Below are 16,240 nucleotides of genomic sequence, written 5' to 3'. Positions count from 1 at the left end.
ATGTGCAGCAACGAAGACCCAGTACAGCCATAGATAAATAAATAGCAAAAAAATTTTAAAAAGAAATATATCATCTCACAGGTCTGGAGATCAGAACTCTGAAATCAAGGTGTCAGCAGGGCCCCGCTCTCTCTGAGGTCTCTCCATGCCTCTCCCAGCTTCTCGTGGTTGTCAGTCATCCTTGGCGTTCCTTGGCTTGTAGACACATCACTCCAGTCTGTCTCCATCACCATGTAGCATTCTCCCGTTGTGTGTCTGTCTCTTTCCTTAGAAGAAATGTATAATATAATTCAGTCATATTGGATTAAGGTCCCACCCTACTCCAGTATGACATCATTTTAACTACACACATCTGCAACAACCTTCTTTCCAAATCAGGTTACATTCAGAGGTACTGGGAGTTAGGACTTTAACATGTATTTTTTTTGGAGGGGGGACACAATTTACCTTGTAACTCTCTCCTTCCCTTATAGACTGTTTCTTATCACCTCTTCCTGGGCTGCACAGGGGCCCAGTTAAATGCACACACTTCTCCATTTTTTTTTTTTTTTAATGTTGCAGTGCCTGAGTCTCAATCTATATTTTGTTAACATAAAAATGTTCATAAACAGCTACCCTATCCCTGGTGGCTCAGTGGTAAAGAATCTGCCTGCCAATGCAGGAGACTGGGTTCAATCCCTAGGTCAGGAAGATCCCCTGGAGGAGGAAATGGCAACCCACTCCAGTATTCTTGCCTGGAAAACCCCATGGACAGAGGAGCCTGGCAGGCTACAGTCCATGGGGTTGCAAAGAGTTAGATATGACTTAGTGACTAACCAACAAAACCCTATCCTGAGTATTTTTGGAGATCCAGAAAAATTCAGTGTCATTATATGGGAATACATTGGGCTGCAAATATAAAAATACCTGAACAGCAGTGGCTTAAACAAAAAGTTGCTTTTTTCTCACCAGACAATCTGGAGTGTGGTGCTGCTGGAAACCAACGGCTAACACCACTTGGATTCCCATGGTCACCTGGATATCCCTCTAGGTCAGTTGTGTGATCTTCACCCCAGCTCGTTGCTGTTGTTAATCCCCATTTTATATATAAGGCAATGGCTGCTGCTGCTGCTAAGTCGCTTCAGTCGTGTCCGACTCTTAGCGACCCATAGACGGCAGCCCACCAGGCTCCCCCATCCCTGGGATTCTCCAGGCAAGAACACTGGACTGGGTTGCCATTTCCTTCTCCAATGCATGAAAGTGAAAAGTGAAAATGAAGTCGCTCAGTCATATCCGACTCTTAACGACCCCATGGACGGCAGCCTACCGGCTCCTCCATCCATGGGATTCTCCAGGCAAGAGTACTGGAGTGGGTTGCCATTACCTTCTCCCATAAGGCAATGGAGGCTCATATAAGAGGCTCATCCTTCCCTGAACCCCTCAGCCAACTTTGGCTTGGGTTTCATTGGCTAGAAATGTGTCACTCAGCCACACTTATGGCCAATGAGAAGCAAGGGAGGCTGGGCGGGAAGCAGAGAACAGGGAATCGGCCAACCAATCAGAGCAAATACTCTGTTAGCAAAGGAAGAAACCAAGAGTGTTGAAGGCAGTAAAAGGTATCTCGCATAATTCTCCCTGCTTCTAGATCTAGAATTATATATTATATACAATATTATATGATATACAATTACATATATAATACACAGTTACATTGTGTACTAAGTATTAATACTAGGTATTATGTTTGTAGACTCACTGAATTACTGCAAAAAATAGTAATAGCGCTTTTTTCATGGAGTCCTCAACATCTGTGAAGTACATGCTATTATCATCCCATTTTACAGATGAGAAAACTGAGACTCGGACAGGTCCAGTAGAACCTCTCTTATTCATTTAACAAACAAGTATTGAGCATCTATTAGATACCAGGTCATTTGAGTACTGAGAATAGAGCAGTGAATAAAACAAAGACTGCCCCCTGAAGTATTAGCCCTCAGGAGGGCATACATTCTAGTTGGGGGTGGGGCTGGGAGGGAAGGAGAGAGGGTACTCAAAAATAAGAGAAACAAAAGTAGTTTTGGGAATACCACCTAGTGTGGGCCACGCACTGTTCTGAAGGTTTTCCATCTGCTAAGTCACTTATTCACCCAACAGTTGTACGAGACCGGTTTTATTACTATCCCCATTTTAAAAATGAGGGGATTGAAGTTCAGAGGAGTTAAGTAACATGCCCAAGGTCACACAGCCAATAACTGTGAAGCCAGGGCCTTTGGGTTGCGGAGCCTAAGCTCGGGTAAGTAATATAATGCCAGGTGGTGATAAACGAGTGATGGCTAACAGCCTGGCGATGGCTTGGGAGGGTCCTTCTGAGGCGGCGGCACACTAGCACAGATGTGAGTGAAGGGAGGAGGGAGCCGTGGGGACATCTGGAAGGAACACCCAGTGGGAAGCCTAGAGGTAGGAGCACGCCGGGTGTGTTTGGGGTTTAGTGAGGGGCCAGTATAAGGGCTTCCCAAGTGACGCTAGTGGTAAAGGACCCGCCTGCCAGTACAGGAGATATAAGAGACTTGAATTTGATCCCTGGGTCAGGAAGATCCCCTGGAGGAGGACATGGCAACCCACTCCTGTATTCTTGCCTGCAGAATCCCCATGGACAGAGAAGCCTGGTGGGCTACAGTCCATAGGTTCACAAAGAATCGGACACCACTGAAGCAACGTGGCACACATGAGGAGCCGGTGTGGCTCCAGCAACAGGCCTAGGGATTCTTCTACCCAGTTTGCACATATGACCTTTCAGCATCATAAAAGTCTCATGACATAGGTTTCCAAAGCCACCTTCGTTTGACAGATGGGGACACTGAGGCTCTGAATGGTTAACCAAGCTGCCGGTGGGGGGGGGGGGGGTGGCGGGGGAATAGAGGCAGAAAGAGGTGAGGCCTGGATCTGAACCTAGGCAGCCAGAGCCCACTGCCCAGCCCCATGGGAAACAGTAGGGAGCAAGCGCCAGCAGGCTGGGAGGGCTGCCTGGAGGAGTGGATGTCACCAGGACCTAGAGGGGCTTGAGGAGTAGGAAGTGGGGTAGGGAAGGTGCTGCGTGGAGCATAGCACTGGAATCCATCCCTGGGGGCAGTTCTTCAAGGGCAGATTTCCATCGTGGACCCAGACTCCAGTTCCCCCAGTCAGGATCTGCTTAAAGAAAAGGCAGGGATGTGAGCTTCATTAGTGCTTCGGAAACCCCAGGAGCCCCCGGGGGGAGGGGAGGGGGACAGAGGGGGAGAGGGGGATGAAAAGGGCCCGAGAAGGGAGCCATTCTAATTTTGGCACACCTGGCAGGGGGCACAGGGCCACTGAAAAGGAAGCAGCTGGGGCTGGCTGGGCAGGCCCCCGTCATTGTTCCAGCTGGATCCTCTGTCTGGGCTTCAAATGCAAAACGAGAGTAAGGGGGGGGGGGGTGGGAGGGGGCGCCCGTGGCCTTTGCTCCTCCTTTAACAGACCAAAGGACCCTGGCGGCTTAGCTCTTTTTCCTAATTTAAAGATATTTTCAGGCGTTTGGGAGCTCCCCTATGGTGAAGCAGGAAGGTTGGAAGAGGGGGAGGGGGGCTTGAAACTCACCGTGGTTGCCACGGAGGATGGGGAGTAGGCCAGGAGCCGGGTGGTGGGGGGACTGGGGGGCACTAAGGGTGGGACCCTTGGGAGGGGTGAGGCGGTCCATACTGTGCTTTGGCTCTCTTCTACTGCAGTTTCCCCTCTCTGGAACCTCCGCATGCCTCTCCAGAAGGTAGGATGGATGTAGATGTACCCAAACCTCCTTCCCGCTAAGGAAAGGGGGCTCTTTGGGGTCAACCCTGGAGGCCTTGAGTTGGGGGACACTGCGGGTATTGCCACATACATGCCAGTCCCTGGGCAGGGCAGGATGCCCAGAGAGAGACGGATGGAGGAGGTTGTTCCCTCTTCGTTTGCCACCCCTGGTGCCAGGACAAGAGGGTTAGGAGACAGGCCAATGGGGTGTAGCCACCTCCTTGAAGGGGGGGCTCCTAGGCTCGAGTCTTGGGGTGGGGGCAGTGCATAGGAACCAGCAATGAGCCGGCGGGGAGCCTGGGCTGGAGGGCGGGGAGGAGCCCCGCGACAGCTCGGGGTGGGGGTGGGGGGGCCCTTCCCTCCGGTCCAGGCGCCCCTCTGCCTCCTGCTCCCATTTTCTTTCACTGCCTCCTTCCCTCGCCCCGCCCACTCCAGCTCACCTCGCTTGCCGGCCCCCGCCCTCCCCGCTCCTCACCTCTCCCCAGCCTGTCTCCCACCCCCAGCTCCGGCGTGCTGTCCTGTCACTCTCGGCGCCACCTCCTCGGGCGGCCTCTCTTTTCCCTCCTTCCGGTTCCCAGCCATCCTCGCCACCTACTGAGGGGGGCGACTCAGTACCGCCCTCCCCGCCACCCGTCCCCAGCCCGCCGGCCCTGCTCCCGCCTCCCCTTCGATCTCCCAGCCCCTTCCCTCCCTCCCTCTCTCTCTCTCTCTCTCTCTCTCCTCCCTTCCTTCATCTCTGCCCACTTTCCCCAGCAGGAGAGAGGGCCGCACTCCCCGCTCCTGCCACCCCCTCTCCCCGGGCCGGCGGGCTCGGCTCCGCGCCCTCCCCTCCGCCGGGGCCGCCGCCATCTTGCAGGATGCTGGGGAGGAGCGCGTGCGGTCGAAACAATACATCTTTTATGAAGCGCCTCCTGCCTCCGGCCTGGAAATCTTACATTAACGCGGCATTGATTTCCTTCGGAATGGAGGGGCCTTGGCTCCCCCCGACCACCACCCGGAGGCTTGGGCTCTTAAGGGGCAGCCCCCGCAGGCGGGCTCGCTCGGCCGTGGGGGGGCGCCGGGGACCCGGCAGCCAGCCTTGGGCGTTGATTCCTAGAAGAAGGGGTTTCGGGCTTCTGGCTTTCTAGTAACTCCTGAACTGAAGGAGTCCCTCGTCGGCCTCGGCATTGGCCGGAAAAGGCTCTGGAGACCCTGGGTTGCCCCTGGGACCCGCTTTCTGCTGCCACGCCGTCTGGGACTCGTGCCCGCTCCCAGAACCCGCCGTGGCTCCTCCTCCCCTCCCGGCCCGGTTTCCTTCCCCTCTTCTCTTCCATCTTGTTACCTCACTCCCATCCTTTCCGTTTGCTGCCTCCCTCCTCCTCTCTCGTCTTCTCCCCGTACCCCCCTCCTCGTGCTGACTGCTCCCTACCCCCCACACCCCCTTCCCTGCGTGCTAATGACCGCGAAGCCGGCAGCTCCCCGGCTGTTTCCGGGGGAGTCTAGTTTGCAGCCAGGGGAGATGCTGGAGCTATTGGGGGTTGGAGTGGGGGGAGAAAAATTATACACATAAATCTAGGATAATGACGTTGGTGCTAATGGGGCTGGCAGCCGCAGCGCCCAACCTCCTCCTCCCCACAAAGATCGGGTGGGACTTCCAGGGTCTCTGACGACCCATGGCCCCTGTCATCTCTGAATGGTCTACCCTGGCTGTACGGGGTCCAGACTAGTTTGGATCACCTCTCATACGTCTGGTCACTGGGTCTCCGTTCAATTTGTAGCTTGCTGCTTACCAGCCCTGCAGTCCAGGGACAAGCAGAGTCCAACTTAAGGACAGGTAGATTTTCTGGGTCTGAGGCCCCCTCCCGTACCCCACCAGCACCCTGGATCCCCACCTCTGGGTCTCCTGAGGTCACTCTGTCCAGAACCTGACATCTTTCATATAATTGACAACCTGACATCTTTCATATAATTGACAAGTCAGGCTTGAATTTTCTTCCCTGTTCCCCATTTCTGAGCTGTGTGACCTTGGGCAAATCACTTGACCTCTCTTGAGATTCTGTTCCCTCCAAATTGTGGATGATAATGTGCATGCGTGCTAAGTCGCTTCAGTTGTGTCTGACTTTTAGCGACCCTATGGCCTGTAGCCTGCCAGGCTCCTCTGTCCATAATAACCGGCTTCAAATAGAGCCTGAATTCACTTACTTCTTCCCATTCCTGTGTCCCACACCCTTGTCCTGTCCCTGTCAGGATTACTTGGCTTATCACAGTTGCCTCTGCCTTGAACTCCCAGCTTCAACTCTCTCTGCTGTCAGGATTGAGTATTCAGGACGCTGCAGTCCATCCCCATGGCTCTTAGATTCAATCTAAATCCTTCACTCAGCCTCTTCTGGATCGCTCTCCCATTTCTTACTCCACTTTGGCCCCACTGAGCCTTTATGCTAGCTGTTCCCCCACCTCTGGAGGCACTGTTCACCCTAGATTTTACATGGCTGGTTTGACTTTGATCTTCAAGCCCCAGCTCCATCTCACATCCATGGGATCTTCCCCACCACCCCAGTTGCTCTCCATCCACCACTTTTCCAGCACCCTCCACCCTCTGATCCTGCCTTGGTTTTGTATTTTCATGTGTACAGTATGCCTCACCACTTGCCACTGGAACACAGTCTCTTTTTAGACCCTGACTCTTGTTCTCATTGTGTCCAACAATTTCTGGCACCTGTTCTATTTTCAGATATGTGTTGAATAAGTAAGTTAAATAAATAAGAATGTTGTGACTATTTAAGGGTATGACTGATGTAAATAGGAGATCCTGGGTTCGTATCCCAGCAGGACCTGTTGATTTTGAGCTTCCCTGGTGGCTCAGGTGGTAAAGAATCTGCCTGCAGTGTAGGGGACCCAGGTTCTATTCCTGGGTAAGGAAGATCCCCTGAGGAAGGAAATGGCAACCCACTCTAGTATTCTTGCCTGGAGAATTCCATAAACAGGGAAGCCTGGAGGGTTACAGTCCATGGGGTCCCAAAGAGTTGGACACAACTGAGCAACCAACACTTTCACTTTTCACTTCACTGATGTAAAGTTCTTGACATATCACAGGTATTCAATAAAGCAGGGCACCTGCTTTCTTTATGATGATGGAACTAGGAAAGGATAATCTTGTTCTTGTGGTCACTCCCAGCACAAAATTTGGGGAGAAAATTCGGAGTAGGACATGTTCTCCCAGAAGGAAGAAATTTGCAGGAGGAGGAGGGGACAACAGAGGATCAGATAGTTGCATGGCATCACCGACTTGATGGACTTGAGTTTGAGCAAGCTCTGGGAGTTGGTGTTGGACAGGAAACCCTGGTGTGCTGCAGTCCGTGGGGTCACAAAGAGTTGGACACTGAGCGACTGAACTGAACTGATATCTGACAAAGGACTCATATTTGGAATATATAAAGAGTATCTACAAATCAAGAAAACCAAACTGATAGAAGAGTTGAAATGACAGTTATCAAAATGGCCAATAAGCTTTTGGGAAAATGTTTAGTGTCATTGGTCATCACAGAAATATAAATAAAGCCACAATGAAATATCAGACTCACCAGAATGGCTAGAATGAAAAACTACTAATGCTAAGTGTTGTTGACAGAATGTGGAGAAGCTGGAACCTTGATGCACTCTTGGTGTGAACGTGAAACGCTATAACCACTTTGGAAAACGAGCACTATCTCCTAAGATTACATGTAACACCTGCCTTACTACCCACCAGTTCTACTCCTGGGTACTTACCCAACAGACATGTGAACTTGTGTTTCCCAAAAGACACATACAAGAATGTTCATAGCAGCTTTAGTCACAGTAACCAGTTATTGCGAACAATTCAAATATCCATCAACAGTAGAGCAAGGAAACAGAGTAATCCTTACAACAAAATACAACAACAAAAAAGAACAGGCTAATAACACCGGAGGTTGAACATAACATGAAATACACAAGATACAGAAGAGGACACAGGGTTCCACTTACATGAAGTTCAAGCACAAGTAAAACTAACCCGTGATGATAGAGTCAGATTGGGGAATACTGACTTTCAGGAAAGGGTGTAAGGGAACTTTCTGGAAGAATGGACCTGACCTCTCCTGAGCTGGGTGGTATAGACACACAAAAATTCATCAAGCTGAAACAATATCTGATCACTTTACCTTATGCAAATTATACCTCATTCAAAGGGAAGAAAAGGAAAAGAGAAAAACAAAAGAAAAAGTCCCCTAGAGCTATAAGTGACCTATATGCTGAGTGAATCCTGCCTGACACTTTCCTCCTCAGATGTTTCACAACAGTCTTTGGTGCAAACAAAAGTTGGAAAATTTAAGCAGCTGCCCCAGATTCAGGAGTGGGGGCCAAGGGTGGGAGTGCCTCTCCCCCGTGTCCTGGGACTTGGACTTCTAGTCTCCACTGGCCCTGGAGAGTAAGTGGTCCGCTCTCAGAGCAAAAGAAAGCTCTTAAAGTTTCTTTTCTACCCTTCAACTTCTCCAGCCCAAGCTGTGGGTCCAAGCAATGTTTCTGTACCAGAAACTGCTAGTGAGTCTGGTTGCTATGGCAATGGGGCCATGAGGCCCCCAGGAACCATTGCTTCATCTCATCGCATGGGGGGGTGCTTTTCCCCGATAAAAGTGAAATGAGAATCAGGAGAGGGGAAGCCCCCTTCCTCTGATCTTGAAAAAGATGCTTCCCCCTACCAGTTTTGCCCCAAACCCCTCCCTGATTTGGCAAGAAAGGTCTGAGTGGAACTCAATGGTTAAGAAGCGAGAGGGAGGGGACTTCCCTGTTGGTCCAATGGCTAAGATTCCAAGCTCCCAATGCAAGGGGCCTGCTTTGATTCCTGGTCAGGGAACTAGGTCCCACATAACTCAACCAAATATCCCACATGCTGCAACTAAGACCCAGTGCAGCCAAATAAATAAACACTTTTTTTTTTTTTAAAGGAGAGGGATGGGTACACATGCTCCCTGGGTTATTATACTAGCCACCCACCTCCACCTGCCACCAGCTCCAAGAAAAGCCCAAGAAAATATAGTCTTTCTCCAGCTCTGACATTCTTCCATTTGTTCATCTGTTCTTTTCCATGGGAGTTACGGGGTTGTGGGTAGAAAAACCACTGCATTTGGTAAAGGAAGGTCAAGGGTCCAGCAGCCTCACTGTGGGGCCCCAGCTCATTCTTTAACCTTCCTATTTCCACTTTCACCAAACTGAATCTCTAAATCCTACTTTATAGTGTTATTGTGAGACTTAAGTGGATTAACACGGGAAAAGCGATTAAACAACTTGTAGCACATAACTGTCACTCAATACGTCTATTACCGTTTTTTATGTTCCCGGTCCTTTTATGTGTAATGATGTTGCTAACTCTCACAGTGACTTTGTGGCATAGCCATGATTATACCCATTTCATGGATTAGGGAACTGAGGTTTGAGCACTCTTGGAAATGAGAGCATTCCCCAGACTCTTAGTAATCCTGGACCCTTGAACCACCCAAGCTGACAGCTCTAAAATGGACCCATGGCCCCACTGAGGGTACAGAGAAGGGCTGCCTGCCCTCTGCCTCCTTCTCACTTCCTGTATGTTAAGAGTCACAGCTGCTTCAGGACTTGTGTCCGGATGGCTTCCTGATCCTGTCCCTTGCTCATTTACATTCCAGAGGGGATATGTGAAAGTAAAGTCACTCAGTCGTGTCCGACTCTTTGCGACCCCATGGACTGCAGCCTACCAGGCTCCTCCATCCATGGGATTCTCCAGGCAAGAATACTGGAGTGGGTTGCCATTTCCTTCTCCAGGAGATCTTCCCGATCCAGGGATTGAACCCGGATCTCCCGCATTGTAGGCAGACGCTTTACCGTCTGAGCCACCAGAGTTGACTCTTAAACAACCAGGGGATATGAGGTAGGATAAATTAGTTCCCATGTGGCCTTCAAGACCCACTTTTAGGACTCCCCTGGTGGTCCAGCGGATAAGACTTCAGGCTCACAATGCAGAGGGCCTGGGTTCGATCCCTGGTCAGGGAACTATATCCCACATGGCTTTACTAATTCATATGACACAGCTAAAAGATCCTGCATGCCTCAACTAAAGATGCCCTGTGCTGCAACTAAGACCCAGCACAGCCAAATTGAAAAAAAAAGACCCACTTTCATTCCCCTCCATCGAGCCTAGGATGCTGGAGTGGATCGGAGTCTCCCTGGTCCTCTGGCTTCCAGTGGATTCAGGAGGTACCCAGTAGGTGAAGGTGGATGGGAGAGGCGGGGGGATAGCTCTAAGCCTGTCCTGCAAACTGGTCACTCCCCTGACCAGAAACCACTGCTCCCAGGGGTGGTAATGGTTCCCCAACCTCACTGGGCCCCAGGAAGTTGTAGGAACTTTTCCTACAGCTTCCTTAAACTTTTTTTTTTTTAGCTACACCATGAGGGCTACAGGATCTTAGTTTCCCAACCAGGAATTGAACCCGTTCCCCCTGCAGTGGAAGCTTGGGGCCCTAACCACTGGACATCCAGGAAGGGCCTTTCCTGAATCTTTATAACAGACCTTAAGTCACATCCCTAAATTTCAGAGTCTGCTTTCTGTGCGGTTGTTGTTCAGCCGCTAAGTCATGTCCGACTCTTTTCAACCCCATGGACTGCAGGACGCCAGGCTTTCCTGTCCTTCCCGTGGGGACCCTAACCAAAAAGGCTTCTTCCTCTTGAACTTTCCTCTTACCTATATTTAGGGAGAATTTTTTAATATTTGGCTTTTTTCTTATTACAGGCAGGAAACATACTCCGTGTATACCAGAAGACAATAAATTCTGCCCAAACTTCTGGCCTTGAGGAAATCACTGTTGATCTTCAGGTGTTTATCCTTTTAATCTTTCTCAGGGCAGGATTTGGGGTCAGACAGAGCTGGGACTTGTCCCAGCCTGACCACTGTATGCTGGGTGACTTTGGGGAAGTTTCTTCACTTTTCTGAGCTTCTATTTCCTTCTCTATAAATGGCATTATTACAGTATCCATTTCATTCAATTGCAGGGAGGTACAAATGCCCTGGAGCTGATAGATGTCAGCTCTTGTTACTTATATCAATGTTATACGTAGTTTTTCAAATCCCCATTAGGCTTTCTGTAAATAACAGGATCTTAGTCCTGCTTTTTGTGGCGGAAACAAGTTCTGATCTTGTTCAATAGCTCTCCTCAAATCTCACAAGGTTGTTCCTAGGCTGCCATGCTTTTTGAGATTTTGTGTCTGTTTTCGTAGTTTTCACACTGGCCTCCTCAAAAATTCAAGTTAATATTTAAGTGACAAGCACCATGCTAGACACTTGAAAGATACACCTTTCAGTAACCCTTATGATAACCCATTTTACAAAAGAAGGAATCCAGACACAGGAAGATTTCCTCCCATCTCTTGCCTTCATCACTGTTGGTTTGTCCACCTTGATTAGTTCCCTTCGCTCATTTAACATAACCAACTATTATGGTAGTTATTATTATGTCTAAACTATGAGTAAATGTGACTTCCCTGGTGGCTCAGATGGTAAAGCATCTGCCTACAATGCAGGAGACCCGGGTTCGATCCCTGGGCTGGGAAGATCCCCTGGAGAAGGAAATGGCAACCCACTCCAGTACCCTTGCCTGGAAAATCCCATGGACGGAGGAGCCTGGTTGACTACTGTCCATGGGGTCACAAAGAGTCGGACACGACTGAGTGAGTTCACTATCGCTGCTGCTGCTGCTAAGTCACTTCAGTCGTGTCCGATTCTGTGCGGCCCCAGAGACAGCAGCCCACCAGGCTCTGCCGTCCCTGGGATTCTCCAGGCAAGAACACTGGAGTGGGTTGCCATTCTATGAGTAAATAGGCTATATGTCAGGGCCACAACCATGAGTCCGATTCATCTCCACAGAAAGATACTGACCACTCACCCCATGCTGGTCTTTATGCTTCTCAAGATAAGATTTATGGGATCCCCATCTTCCTGGAGCTTATAGACCTTCTGGGCTATGTGCTTTGGCTGGTAGTACGTGCCTCATTGCCTAGCTACTTTTTCCTTTCATCTGGATGCTCAGTTGACTTCTAAGTGGTTAAAGGTGCCATAAAAATGACTGGGGACGATATGGTGGTGTTATTGGTGTTACCTTGTCTAGCGGTCTGAGCAGGTCAGGGGATGGGGAGAAAGTAAAAGAAACTGTAGTTCACAAGGGTGGGGGCCCAAGCTTTGGTTCCCAAGGGCCTGGATTTGAATCCCAGATTCATCATTTACTTTTTTTTTTTAATTAATTATTTTTATTTTTGGTTGCACAGGTGTTTGTTGCTTTGTGGGCTTTCTCTAGTTGCCTCAAGTGGGGGCCGCTCTCTGTTGTGGTGCCCTGGCTTCTCGTTGCGGCAGTTTCCTTTGTTGTGGAGCACAGGCTCTAGGCGCATGGACTTCAGTAGCTGCAGCGTGCAGGCGCAGTAGTTCCAGTTCAAGGGCTCTAGAGCGCAGGCTCAGAAGTTGTGGTGCGCCGGCTTAGTTGCCCTGCGGAGTATGGGGTCTTCCCGGGCCAAGGATAGAACCCGTGTCCCCTGCACTGACAGATGGATTCTTAATCACTGGACCACCAGGGAGTTCAGTTCAGTCGCTCAGCCCTGTCCAACTCTTTGCGACCCCACGGACTGCAGCACGCCAGGCTTCCCTGTCCATCACCAACTCCCGGAGCTTACTCAAACTCATGTCCACCGAGTCGGTGATGCCATCCAACCGTCTCGTTCTCTGACCAGGGAAGTCTTCATCATTTACTGGTGATGTGACCTTGGACAAGCTCCTTCACTTTTCTGTGCCCCGTCTGAAAAGTAGATATTGTGTTAGCGACTGCTCCCAGATTGTGGTCAGAACTGTGTGACAGGTAGCGGCACACAGCAAGCACCCAATAAACGATAGTGACTATTCGGATGATTCCCTCCAGAATACCCCAGGGAGCATACCTGGTTGGAAGACCCAGATTCGGAACAGAGGGCTGGTGTGGAGGAGTAAGGAGGGAGCCGGGACTCCAGCCCTCGCTTTGGGGGCTGCTTGAGCACTTGGGTGGGGGTGGGGTGGTACTCCCGCCCAACCCCTGCAAGCCTGTTAATTACCTCTCGGGGTCACGGGTCTTAACGAGCCCCTCCAGGGGATCTTGGCCCAGCTCTCTGTATATTGATCTCAGCTAATCTCTCAGCAGGTGGGCGGGTCTCTAAATCCTCCTTAACTCTCCTTTCCTGCCCTTTCTGGGCAGGGAGGCCCCAGGCAGGGTTTAGCTTGCAGGAATCAAACCTGGGAAGCCTGGGAAGCTTTGAGGTGGGGGGAGCTTCTCGACCCCCTGTAACAGAGGAGGGGCAGTGGTGTGTGTGTGTGTGTGTGTGTGTGTGTGTGTGTGTGTGTGTGTGTATGTGTATATATATATATATATATATATATATATATATATATATATGAATCCCCCTGGGAAGGGCAGGCAAGCACGTCTTTCCCTGTGCCTGCCAGCATGCCAGGACACTGCCCGTTCCTCTCCCCATCTGGGAATCCACCGATGTGGCTACAAAGCCCAGGTAAAGGGCCCCTCCTGGTCAGGCTGGCCGAGGCCTCCCACCGTTCCCACAGGGGCTGGATGAGGATTTCAGAGCTGGCAAGCTGCATTTCTCTGGTGCCTCCTTGAAGCCGAAGCTGCTGGAGGAAGCCTCCTGGCCCAGGAGCTGCCTGGCTGGGCCCTGTTGGTGTAATTAAGCTGCATCCGCGGAGGGCGCCTGGACTTTCACTCGAGTTGCCAATTCTTTTCAAGCCCTTGGGTGATGGTGACCTTTTGGGGGGGGGTGGCTACCTGGATGCCTAGGAGGCCTCAGTTCCCACTTTGGAAGGGAGCTCTGGTTGGATGATGGTAAAACCAGTACCTCTGCATGACTGCTGCTCTCAGGGGCTGGGTTGAGGGGGAAGGTTGTGGGAGGCTGGTGGGACACTTCGGTGGCTAGTGGGGAACGCAAGGGCAGCCTCAGAGAGGCAGGCTGGTGACATTTTTAGAATATTAATTAATTAATTTTATTTTTTGGCTGCGCTGGGTCTTCATTACACAGACTTTCTCTAGTTATGATGAGTGGGGCTGCTCTCTAGCTGTAGCTCTTGGCTTTCTCATGGCTGTGGCTTCTTGTTACAGAGCTTGGGCTCTAGGGCACGTGGGCTCCAGTAATTGGGGCTCAAGGGCTTACTTGCTCCTCGGCACATGGGATCTTCCCGGAGCAGGGATCATACTCGTGTCCCCTACATTGGCAGATGGATTCTTAACCACTGGACCACTAGGGAAGTCCCTGGAGACATTTTTACAAGCTCCATAGACAGAGCAGCCTGGATTTGAATTCTGCCTCCATCCCTTTCTGCTGGCAGACACTGAGTGGGTGACTTTGCCTCTGACAGCCTGTTTCCTTACCTGTGATCTGTCACTTCCTCTATTTGGGTTGAGAACTGAGTGAGTGAAAGGACTCGGTTCCAAGTGAATCAAGAGAAAAGGATGTCAGTCGGCAGATACATGAAGGACAATGCGGGGTATGGCAGACTCCTAACTCTCCCAAAGGTTCAGGGCTGCAGGCTGGAGCTGACAGGAGCACTTGCCCTTGCCCAGGGAGCATGGATGGTGTGGGGTGGGGTGCGTCTCTGTAGGGTTGGGGGGTGCCTGTTGGCCCAGGGCAGGCTCCAGCTCACCTTTCCCAGCCCAGAATACATGATGGAACTCTATGGTCTTGTCCAGGTTCAGGATCAGGCACAAGTATGCCCTGGCCTGGACCTCAGTGATTGGACATCCCTGGGATACACCTGGTGCATACCTGGAGCGTACCTTCCAGGCTTCTGGCCACTAGTCCATCTTGATCCTGCTCAACCAGTGTCAGAAGGACAACAGGCATCTGAATGGAATCACTTTTCCTGCTGAAACACAAAATTGGGAACACGCACGGGGTGCTCACTACGGGCCAGGCCTGATCCTTAGCACTTCACACTCATTATGGACTCACAACAGCCAGTGCTGCTGGCCAAGAATGGTGCTTCCTGCCCATCTTGTGGGTGAGGTCATGTGACTAGTTCTAACCAATGCACTGCGAGTGAAACTGACACACATTATTCCCATGCTAGAGCTTAGTGACCCCATGGACTGCAGCCTACCAGGCTCCTCCATCCGTGGGATTTTCCAGGCAAGAGTACTGGAGTGGGGTGCCATTGCCTTCTCCGAATTGCCTGTGCAGGAACTTCCAAAGCTCTTACTTCCTTCTGGTGTGACAGCCAGGAATGTTTCAGAATGTGAATGCCCCACTAATGACTATGATGTGCAAAGCCTCCCCTCAATGACCCAAAACAGACATAAAACACGAGTGAGAAATAAACTGTGATTTTCAGCCACTGAGACGTTGGTTTTTTTTTGTTTCTGCAGCTGGGCCTAGTCTTGCCTAATGGTTTGAAATTATACCCCCATTTTACAGGTAAGAAAACTGAGGCAAAGTTTAAGTCACTTGCCCTCAGTCACACAGCTGGTAAGAGACACTGTCAGAGATAGTGTCTTGGCAACCTGACTCCAGGGACTCTGCTCTGATTTCTAAACTGTCTTTCTGGGTGAGATGCAGTCATCCTGGGGACCAGGAATGTATGGAAAGTTCATAAACCACAGTGGGTTCTGGGTGGGGTTGTTTCCTCCTATCCTGTTTCCTCTGATTGTTTGGGGATTTTCATTTCTTTCTCTCATGAGCACTAGCTCTCCTGGAAGGTTTGGCTCTATCATATCCTCTGGGGGAGACACAGGAAGCTGGGTAAAAGGACAGGGAGCTTTCTCCTCCCCAGTCCTCACTCAGAAAGTTTAATTCATTTGGCATAAACTTGACCATCTGGGGGCCCAATCCTTCCAGTCCTAGCAGACCTCCACTTCCTTCCCCACCTCCTACACCTTCATGTGGGAGCCCCAACCCTTCCTCCACTGCTGCCTGTATGAGCTGGTGATCAAGTATTACAGGGGAGAAAATTTCCAAGGCCAGAGAGCAGAGCTCTGAGCTGAGGTTTTAGAAATGTCCTTTCACCTCTTCCCCAGCCTGCTTCCCTTCCTCTTCCAGGGCCTGCGAGGTCCTCCTGAAGCCCCCAGAGAACAAGAACCATGCCCCCACCTGCCCTCAGAGATTCCCAGGGATACCTAGCCAGGCAGGGCTCAGGACACCTCCATGCAAACCTCAGCAACTCCTGCCCTGACCAGTTAACTCAATACTTACTCTACATTAAATACCAATTGGGCCAATTTTCTGCTGTAATTAAAACCTCAGCAGATGTGTTCCCTGCTCATCAGTGATGAGTTTATTAACGTCCAGCTCTGAAGGAATGTGGGGCAGGGAGAAAAACAGAATGGGGCTTGCTCTGGGACCGGGAGAGTGGATGCTGGGAGAGGCTGAGTTTGAAACTGTTCAGTCTCCTTGTTTGGCTCCAGGCAGGGGGCCGGCAGCC

The 16,240-nt window shown here is 50.7% G+C and overlaps 2 long non-coding RNA genes and 1 other non-coding gene across 3 annotated transcripts; 1 reads left to right on the top strand and 2 right to left on the bottom strand.

The window, feature by feature from the left end:
* Positions 1-1,916: 1,916 nt before the first annotated feature.
* On the bottom strand, positions 1,917-5,051 carry LOC129624774 (uncharacterized). Its single transcript, XR_008701164.1, has 3 exons — positions 4,713-5,051; positions 3,306-3,396; positions 1,917-3,165 (listed from the first exon to the last, which is right to left on the bottom strand). It is a non-coding gene; the product is annotated as an uncharacterized LOC129624774 (long non-coding RNA).
* A 6,229-nt stretch (positions 5,052-11,280) lies between these two features.
* TRNAC-ACA (transfer RNA cysteine (anticodon ACA)) lies at positions 11,281-11,352 on the top strand. The gene has a single exon. It is a non-coding gene; the product is annotated as a tRNA-Cys (tRNA).
* A 255-nt stretch (positions 11,353-11,607) lies between these two features.
* Positions 11,608-15,994, bottom strand: LOC129624721 (uncharacterized). The gene is made up of 3 exons (XR_008701119.1): positions 15,936-15,994; positions 14,590-14,689; positions 11,608-12,584 (listed from the first exon to the last, which is right to left on the bottom strand). It is a non-coding gene; the product is annotated as an uncharacterized LOC129624721 (long non-coding RNA).
* Positions 15,995-16,240: the final 246 nt, after the last annotated feature.

The sequence above is a fragment of the Bubalus kerabau genome, chromosome 1 (genome assembly GCF_029407905.1).
Source record: "Bubalus kerabau isolate K-KA32 ecotype Philippines breed swamp buffalo chromosome 1, PCC_UOA_SB_1v2, whole genome shotgun sequence".
NCBI classification, from domain to species: domain Eukaryota; kingdom Metazoa; phylum Chordata; class Mammalia; order Artiodactyla; family Bovidae; genus Bubalus; species Bubalus kerabau.
The sequence above is the reverse complement of the archived record's forward strand: the minus strand, read 5'-3'. Positions and strand labels throughout refer to the sequence as shown.